The following is a 9690-nucleotide window of genomic DNA, read 5'->3' as shown; positions in this document are numbered from 1 at the left end:
AAAAAAATTGGCTGTTGTGTATCAAAGAATAAAAGAAAGACAAAACCTCAATAATTCATGTTATCAAAATTTTGACAAAGGTACTGATTGAAAGTCTGCTCTCTCTTCAGTCGAATTTTTCAAAGCAAAGCAAGGTCAGAATGTTCCCAAATGTGACAAAAGTAATCTTGAAACCTTACTCATAGATTTATTTCATTGTAAAGTGTAAGCTCAGGAAACTGCAGTATGCAAGCGACCAATTCGATTCTCAGAATTATTTGAGTTTCAGTTGCGCTGAGTGTTAGGTAAGATTAATTCAAGCCGTTATTTCTATTCTTTGATAAGATTTTGATCACGTGACGAATATGGCAATTTGTACTAACCACAAACTTCTACAAATCCTAGCTTTAAATGGCCACTCGATCGTTGTTTGAACCAGTCGATATGTCAACTGTTAATTGTCCCTTCTTTTAAGTTCACGGCGCCAACGACTTTCTTTTCATTTAAAACACTCACGCTGTTCTCGTTTTCCCATTAAACCACAATAAAACCAATCTTTAGAAGTGTTATATTAGGCAAAACAGTTGGGAAAAGAAACAACTTGAAGCAAGAGCGGTTAACCGATGAAAAGTACATTCAAAGATGAGCGCCAAATAGAGTTTTCTTTGTTTCCGATTACGGGCATGATCACGTGGACCTTTTAGCAAAGAGAATCCGCTGGCTTGACCCATTGCAGTCTCAAGAGAAGCGCGCAACATTATTCTGTCTCTTCTGACCGGTTCTCCTCTCTTAGATGGTGGATACCTTGGATTCATGTTTTGATGATGACATAAATAATGATGTGAATTCACTCTATGTAGAAATAATCGACAAGAATCGAACAAGAATGCACGATTTGTGGCCGAAAGTTTTCGAGGAAAGAAAGACTCGAAACCCACTTGAGTTATGTTCACGGCGAAGGTGAGAAACAACACAAGCCAATAACATTAAGAAGTATAAGAGATACCTAGATGATCACAGTGTACCAGTACCCAAATCAACAAGGCTTGACCACAACAAGCGTTCAGCAACACGTTTCAACACAGTTAGCCATCTCGATTCCTCAGTCGGTCTTTCCAGTGAACTAGCAGTGGTGCCAACAGAGTCAAGTGCGTCTCATAACGGAGAAAACATTTGCACGAGAGACAGAAGCAACTACATGCGATTACAGAGGTGCATTGGAATTCTCGTCTGCAAATGGTTATGCACAGTCCGAAGCGTTACCGAGCTTGGAAAGGGGTGGAGAGAACGAAGATACAAGGTTGTCATTTTATACTACAAGTACAATTTTATACCAGACCTACAAGGTATAGAAAAATTTTGTTGATCTCTGACACAGAGAAGAACAACAAGTAAACTTTAGAGCTGTTATTATTGAACTGTGACTTGTACTTTTCATTTGTATGTAAAGAAGGAATTGTATTTTGCACCAAAAATATAAAGAAGTAATATTTTTTAGGAGGTCCAGTGATTGGGACATTTAAGAAATTAAGTTATGAAAAGAAACTCGGTTTGTACTTCTCACTACTAACAAGTCTTGTTTTAAAAATGTTTTCAGATCAGAGTTTCAAATAAAGCAAATTGAAGAAGTCATTTAAAAGGTGTATTTTCTCAAAGGGAACAGTGACCACCTCTGTCTTGTCTGCATGCCAAATATTTGCGGAGTGTGTGGATGATCCATAAGTATTGGAACTCTCACAGAAACGTTTTGTAAGAATAAAAACAGCAAAACAATATTTTCGTAGCTGGGATAAAGAATCCCAGGTGGGATATGTAAATCCCGACCAGGATCCCGGGTAGAATGCATAAGTCCCACCTAGGATCCCGGGTGGGATGCAGGAATCCCGCATTAAATGCGGGATCCCAGGTGGGATCAAATTTTCATCCCAGGTGGGAAAGGTGGGATCCCACCACCTAAGGCGGGATCCCGCCATTCCCACCTGGGATCCTGGGTGGGATTGCCGGGATCCCGCCTATATGCCGCCTGACATTTTACCTGGGCAGTGCTGGATGAATTGTGACAATTACATGTAAACAATCCAATATGTTCAAGATATTCATAAATCACAGTTATATGCAGCCAAAATGTTTGTGTAAAAGTATATTTCATTGGATGGCCAGAGCAATTTTTAGGGGATGGTAAAAATAATGAAAATCATCATGGCCCATACCATTTTACAACTGCTTAAATGATGAAATTTAAAATATTTCATATCTAGCCCAATCATGGATTTTTAGATTAAGGAGACCCTTAATTGTTTAAAAAATAGTAATCTGAAAGTTGACTTTGTGGCAAATGGCTAACAGAGGCTGTTTATTTTTGTCCAATGAAAAGTGTGTGAAAATGGCTGGCACGCTGAAAGGTTTAAAATGATTTAAGTAAGACACATGTATTTATTAAATCTCACCAAAGGAACAAAGCTAACAGAACTCAACACAAGGAAGAACTTGTGGATAAGATTTTTTCTAAAATGGGTGTACTTTGTACGTGTAAATGAGAGCAAGTAACATTATTTTGTTATGGATATTACATAATGTCCATAATAAAACCAGTCCTCTTTTTTTGTTTTCTCTGAAATTAAAAACCTTTTTTTTGTCAGCCTTGCTCCTTTTTTTCTTTCTAGGGGCCTAAACTTGAGTGTTATAAATTATCGAAATCCTGGAAAACGCATGAAAACATAAAGCCCACTTCATGTAATGGAAATCATATTAAAGACATTACATTACAGACATCACATTATAGACATATTATATTATGGACATTGTGACTGCATGACTTTAATTATGGTAATTCTCTTTGGAGAAATAAATGCTACATGCATACCAATTTTGTTCAAATTTATCACATCCAAGTTTTCAGTGCTTTTAACTAAACACCATTAACAATTAACCATAACAACAACTTTACATTGATTAGGAGAAGTAACACCACGCTGACATGATGAGTATAAATTTTCAAAAAGTGTGAGTCCAAGTGTAAATAAAGTTTTCTGAGACATACATGTATATTTAGAGTCAGCACCTTCTTTTAAAACAAGCAATACTTCAACTTTCAAAGGCCATTGCACTGATAATACTATAGAGAAAGTTATCAATTCATGCAGTTCAGTGCAGTGTAACTTTCCAAAATAGTATCAACTGGCTTATTGTGAGTCAATGAATATGAGTTAGATTTTGTGCTTCAATATGCTACAAACATCATCAAAAGTAGAAGTAGAAGCATGTTGTGAGCTTAAGCTTGCTATCACCTTTCTCCCAAAAATCATATGGATGGTCACAAATACAGAACCTTGCATAAGAGCGAGCAGTTGCATCCTATACTGGTCATTACACCTGTAACAACCAAAGCAACTTTCTAATCATTAGATGCATTTCAGCTGCAAGGTCCAACATAATAAGACATAATGTCAAACACTATTGAAGGATGACAACATTCAATTTATACTCCTGAGTGTAAATTCAAAGGATCGAACCACTGGTTAAAGATTGATGCAAATTTAATTAGTGGCCTATCTTGCTACTTTAACATTATGTTTCATATTCAAAGCAACTGATATTCATGAAAAAAAGAGAATAGCCCATAATAACATAAACATTTTTCATTCCCATGAGAATAAAACACAAAAAATCCTTACATATATGTCTTATATTAAAGAGGGAAAAATGGAAAAAAAACATATATATCTACCCTGTTAAGATTTCCTCCCTTCAAAAAATCACAATATGAGCAGTTAGAAAATGATGGACATGTAATAATTTCTGAAAAAGAAAAACGTAAAATAAATATTAATCAAATGTGAGAGATATTGACAGTCACAAAAATTCCCTTTAAGGTGCTATATTTATTCCTTTAACTCCCATGAGTGACCAAGACCAAATTTCTCCTTACAATCAACCGAATAAGTGACAAGAATTAAGAAAATTTTCAATTCAGGGATAATTAGTTGATCCAATACTAAATTCTCTGAACTAACATTATAAGAATTGTATAACTGACAGTAAGGAGAATTAAAAATTGGATCTGGGAGTTAAAGGGTTAAGGCAGTAATTGTTGCTATTGAACAATAAAATGAACTGAAGAAAGCTTTAGGACAATCTGTAAGACCTAGATGACATAAGGCTGTTTCACTTGACATGCTCAAAAGGGGTTGTTGGAAAATAATTGAACTCAAGAGGAATCCTACAATGGTAAAACCTTCAGATATTTCAATTCATGGATACTGCATGTGTTTGCTATTTATAGAACAGAGCAAGTTGAACTGGGAACTGAGGATAATATATAAATATAATATATAATATGTAAATATTTCATTCAACAAATTGCCAAGGAAAACTTCAATAGTTTTTGGGAAAATTAGCTTTGAATTGGCTGTTGCACAATTTAACATCTGCAGACTATTCAGTGGCTCCTGTTACTAGTAAAGTAAAGCTATATGCTAAGGCACAAAGAAAGATTGCTTTGGGATTAGAGTTCAAATGCTCAATAGCCTCATCAGTGCACACTGAACCTCATTTGCCATTTTCTTTCCATCCCACCCTACTCAATGGTTATTTGTTATGGAAATCTTCCCTATCTTTTGGGTTTTCTGTATAAGAAAGCCTCTCTGTTAATATTATGTTTTAGCACTATTAGATTTATCAGCTTACATGCATCAAATAAGAGTCACATTTTGTGGAAAATAAGTTAATCATATAAAGACTGCATGATTTGTCCCAAACATTACTTGTAGTCAAATGTCCTGTAGTTTATCAGATTGAATTTAAAAGCACAATAATTTTGTTGAAAAAATATCATCGATAAATAATGCCTCAGTCGAGTTCTCGGAATACATGTCATTGAATTAGAGAAGGCAAGTCATTCTCTAGCACCGGAAAACGAACTGTGAGTAAAGGCTTTCGCTTTCAGCTTCCTGTCGCCTTCGAAAATGGCAACTTCCACCTAGACTGATACGTATGTATTGCGTGTTCCAATCTTCACTAAAGCATTTCCCTGTCCCTTTCATCTCGATCAGAAACGACTGCTAGAAGTAAAAAAGCTGGTCTGAGTACAAAACAGACCCTTACTAAAGTATGAAATTCAAATGAAGCGACCTTTTAGTGCGCATCAATTCATAATTCATGAATCTACTTACTGTACCTCTCAGAATGGCGCTTTAAACGAAATAATTACACCAGGAGTACGTGTAGAGGGTACGCAATCGACCTGAAAAGAGAAAAAAAGTAGCTTATGTATCAGTTATATCTTCACCATACGCTTATTTCCAAAGGCTTGTGTTAAAATTTTCGTAATCATACGCATTTACGCGAGTGAAATACCGTAAGTCAACAACGGGTTATTGAAGTTTAAGTTAAAGTTACGGAGTGAATAACTTTACTATTTTGTCTGTACCTGCTCTTTCTTCGCGTCAACTCTTGTCATGAACAGTAATGTGAGTTTAAACCGATTCGTTTCCTTGTTTCCTGATCTTCCGTCGAGAGAACGAAGAAAGTCATAAAAGTTAGGTATTCTAAAGGCCTATTTACACGGCACGACTTTGTCGCATGCGACAAGCTTACGACAGGCCTACGACATGACTTAAGAGTCGTAAGCGAGTTGTAGGTTTGATTTACACGAAACAATTAGTGTCGTAAGCCTGTCGTAAGCTTGTCGCATGCGACAAAGTCGTACCGTGTAAATAGGCCCTAACAGACCCAGAGAAGGGAGTTGTTCATGACATGCGCAGATAAGACCATTCTGAAATGAAATATAACACCTAAAATCGAGTAACACCATCACGCAATAAAACTAACTTTGCAATGCGTTTCTCGGCCTCAGGAAGAAACATCGTTCAAAAAATTGCAACGGCATTCTTTTAAGGTTCACATGAACAATAAGCAACATTTTTCCCCCAAAGCTGGAGACGAGTGACGCGTGATTCACTTCATACCACCTCTTACTACAGGTCACGCATGTTGACAAGACACGCACGGCAGATTTCTAATAGCATTTTATTGCCAAAACTACTGACGAGTGATGCGTTAGTCTTCTTACGTTTTTAAAATTTTTAAAGGCCGGAATCTGTCCCCTTATAAACACGGCCAGAAACTCTCAACTTCGACGCTCGTAGTTGTCACTTAATCCCAATCAAAACCTTCCTCCTTCTGATTACTAATTGTTGGAGTCTGATCAGCAAAGTTAAACTGTAAACCAAGCCTTTAAGTCTGTTCCTTTGACGTCTCCATCATCAACCCGTCCAAAGACTAGCTAGGCGAGAAGGACTGACCTAGATGGACCTGATCAGAATATTGTACGCAATCAACACATGGACAGAGAGTCGGATGGTCCTGCGGGGATTAAAGAAAGGAACTCTGCGACTGATTTTAAATTAATGCTCTCAAATATATTTTTAAGCTGACGCCTACAAAGGAAAAGCATAAAGTTTTCAAAATAAATACTTCATAAAGGTTTGCTAAAGAATTATTGACCTTATTCCTATAACTTGAAATTTATCTGTGCAAGCTCAAATAGTGAAGATAAAATCTGAATTGAACCCCGTGTCAAACACTCAGAAAGACTAGCTTCATGTTATAAGGCGACGGTCATTTTTTATCGCCTATGGGGGGCTGGAGGATTTTGGTTGTGTCACGACTCAATTTACCTGTTTCACCCATAATATACTTATGATTCCTCATTGACAGTCAATCGGCGGTCAGTTTTCTATAGTCCCCCTTAAAACCCTGTTAGCGACAACTGATCAGCCTCCGTTCACTGAAAACCATGTAAATCCCATCCCCCATCCCCCATCCCCCCCCTCAAAAAAAAAACCGAAGACGAATCGTCCCTCCCCCGGTGATAAATAAAGTGTCTGGTCTCTGAAGCTATTCATATAACTCAAATTTGTTAGTCTTTGAAAAAATTTACTCGTGCTTATTTATTCCAAATTGAACTCGAACTCATGTGATCACCTCTACAAATTCAAATTTGTTAGCATCTAGTCGACTTTGATTGCCTCAGCAATAGATGTAGTTCCAGCATCATTTATATCATTGCTACAAAAATTCAAATTGGTTAGCGTCTTGTTGATACCACTGCTACACAAATATAAATTGGTTAGCGTCTTGTTGACTTTGATTGCCTCAGCAATAGACGTAGCGCCGGCTTCACTCATTCCACTGTAATACAAATTCAAATCGGTCAGATTCAAACAAGTTCCAAAAGAATTTGCTAACCGTGATTGAAAATCACCCTTTTGTCCATCACATTCGTTAATGGTCTCCAATGCAACTTTTAAACCACTGCCTTCATTTTCGTTGACTTCATTTGTTAAACTCTGTACAGGAGCCACGACTTGTTCACCGCATTTAATGGCTAAAATTCCGCACGAAAACAAAAGTACCTCTTCAAGTTTAACAAAATACCTTGGATCGGAGACTTGTTCGAAGAATGCTGCAAAGAATTCTTGAAAACTTTTATGCAAGAAATCCAAATTCAGTCAAGTCTTTTGCATGGTTTCCCAATTTACTTTCATTCAAATCCAATTTGTCGTTCCGTAAACCATTCAACGCTACTAACCCGAAGCGATTCAATTGCGATTTGTAAAGATCTGTCAGTTCTTCTTACGTTTCTAATAGTCCCTTCTTTTTTTACATTTTCTCAAGACACATTCAACCATATCCAAGTACAGTTGAGCTAAATCGTGCCTTTTTTTAAAGGACTTGGTGACAAATCCTCCCACATGGTCTTCAGTGAATCCTCCGATCTGAAGCAGCGTGTCACAGCATTTGCTCACCTCTTTCCCAGCTTCTTGTCTTCCTGTTACAACTATTTGGCATCTGGGGAGTAGTCTTTCTTCAATTAATTCGGCAAAAATCGATAATTTACTGGATGGTTACTCATCCAATCCATCCAATATCAATAAAATGATATTTTTGTTTGACTTCTTTATCGATTTCTTGCGGGGGCAGAAGCTGATCATCAATGGCCTCCCAACATCAGAATTCATTTCTCGACATTTCAGTAACAATACTTCTTTGAATGCTGTGATACCACGCAGCAAAACATTTGAACATTAGGGTATAACGTTTTACTAATTTAACCAAATGTTTGTCTCAGTAGGAATATAACTCTTAATTCGTACACTCGAATCGTGAAATTGAGGTCAGGATATTGAAACGAAAGCTATCGTTGATCTCAAGCTTTACTCTGTTCCTGTTAAACAAAACACTAAATCAACTTGTTCACAAAATGTTTCACTTGCCTATAAGTTGGAACTCAAAGACACCTGAATGCTTGTGTAGTAAGTATTGTATGTCGTACCCTTAAACGTTTCTTCGATCGTAGATTAATGTATTTTGTGTACAGCTGAATAAATTACTTGCGTTGAATTTTCATTCAGCTTCGGACCTAACTTAACCGTTGCTTGTATGATTCAAGTTTTGCCGTTTTGACGATCAGAAATGATATTGACTTCGGGTGGCTTTAATTTGAAGACAAAATTGAGCGTTAAAACGGATTACCAAGAGGTGAAAAAATTTAATAACTCAATAATTCTATTCGCTCTTGTTTCTGACTTTAATTGAAATTTTGATGTCTAGGAAAGCCAAAGAAGTGTCGAAAATTTTCCAGGTATATTTCAAAGCCAGGCGAAATGAGTTGATAACGGTTATTAATTGAGTCAGCTCATCTCTGGTAGAGGAGGTGGCGCTGATACAGTCGTCGATGTAGCGACCGTAGATTTCAGGTTTGGGGCCATTGTATTGACTGAAAAATTGGTATTCGGTAAAACCTATGAAACAATTGGCGTAGCTGGGTCCCATTTTATTTTATTAAAAGCAATTAACTTTTCTACCCCGCATTTTTTACCCCATGGCTCGGGTGTCATCTTTCCTTGAATGTTTTCTTCAATACACCTATTTCATTTACATAACGATAAAACAAAAAGACCAGAGTGTATATGAAGAAGCTTTTAACAAATCATATTTTATTCGAGCGTCAATCTGAACTACATATTAACCTAACAATTTTTTTCTGCTTCGTGAAGCCTCTGGGTTTGGGTTTGGGTTTGGGTTTGGGTTTGGGTGCGATCAAATTCTTGATCCACATATTTTTTAAACACGTGGAATTCAACGTCTCCCTTTTACTTTCTTTGGCTACTCAGGCTTTCTGATGGGGTCAATTTTTTAAAGTTAATTGAAAGAATGAACCAAGTCGTGCGGTCAATTATTCCATTGGTTCCTGTTTCAGACTTGTTGGATACGAGATTGGTATAGCCAGTCCATATCAGGTGCGGGCTCATGGAACAACTGTTAAATATAGTGCACATATTATAATAAGTATACAAAGTAATTGTACGAAAGACAAAGATTGTTTGATTACGGCTTACGTCCATTTCTTGAGCAAGACCACTGAATTAAAAAATGCAGGGACTTGGAGTCATTAGCCGGTTCCAGGCCTTCAGGTAGTAAAAGAGAACGAAATAAATGAACTGCGCGATAGTGGCAGCAAAACAGTACGCGACCCGACCCACCCCTCCCCCGTTTTTTTCACTCAGCTGCTATCATCGCATCATCTACTATTACGCTTTGCATTTATCAGGAAATGTACGTGAAACAATATATGGTCTTATCCAAGACAATACTTTGGACGCAGGTAATAGCAATTTACACTGTACGTCCCGTTACCAATCCATTTAT

This window comes from Pocillopora damicornis, chromosome 6 (genome assembly GCF_964200805.1).
Source record: "Pocillopora damicornis chromosome 6, jaPocDami1.2, whole genome shotgun sequence".
NCBI classification, from domain to species: Eukaryota; Metazoa; Cnidaria; class Anthozoa; order Scleractinia; family Pocilloporidae; genus Pocillopora; species Pocillopora damicornis.
This window is presented reverse-complemented; position numbering follows the sequence as displayed.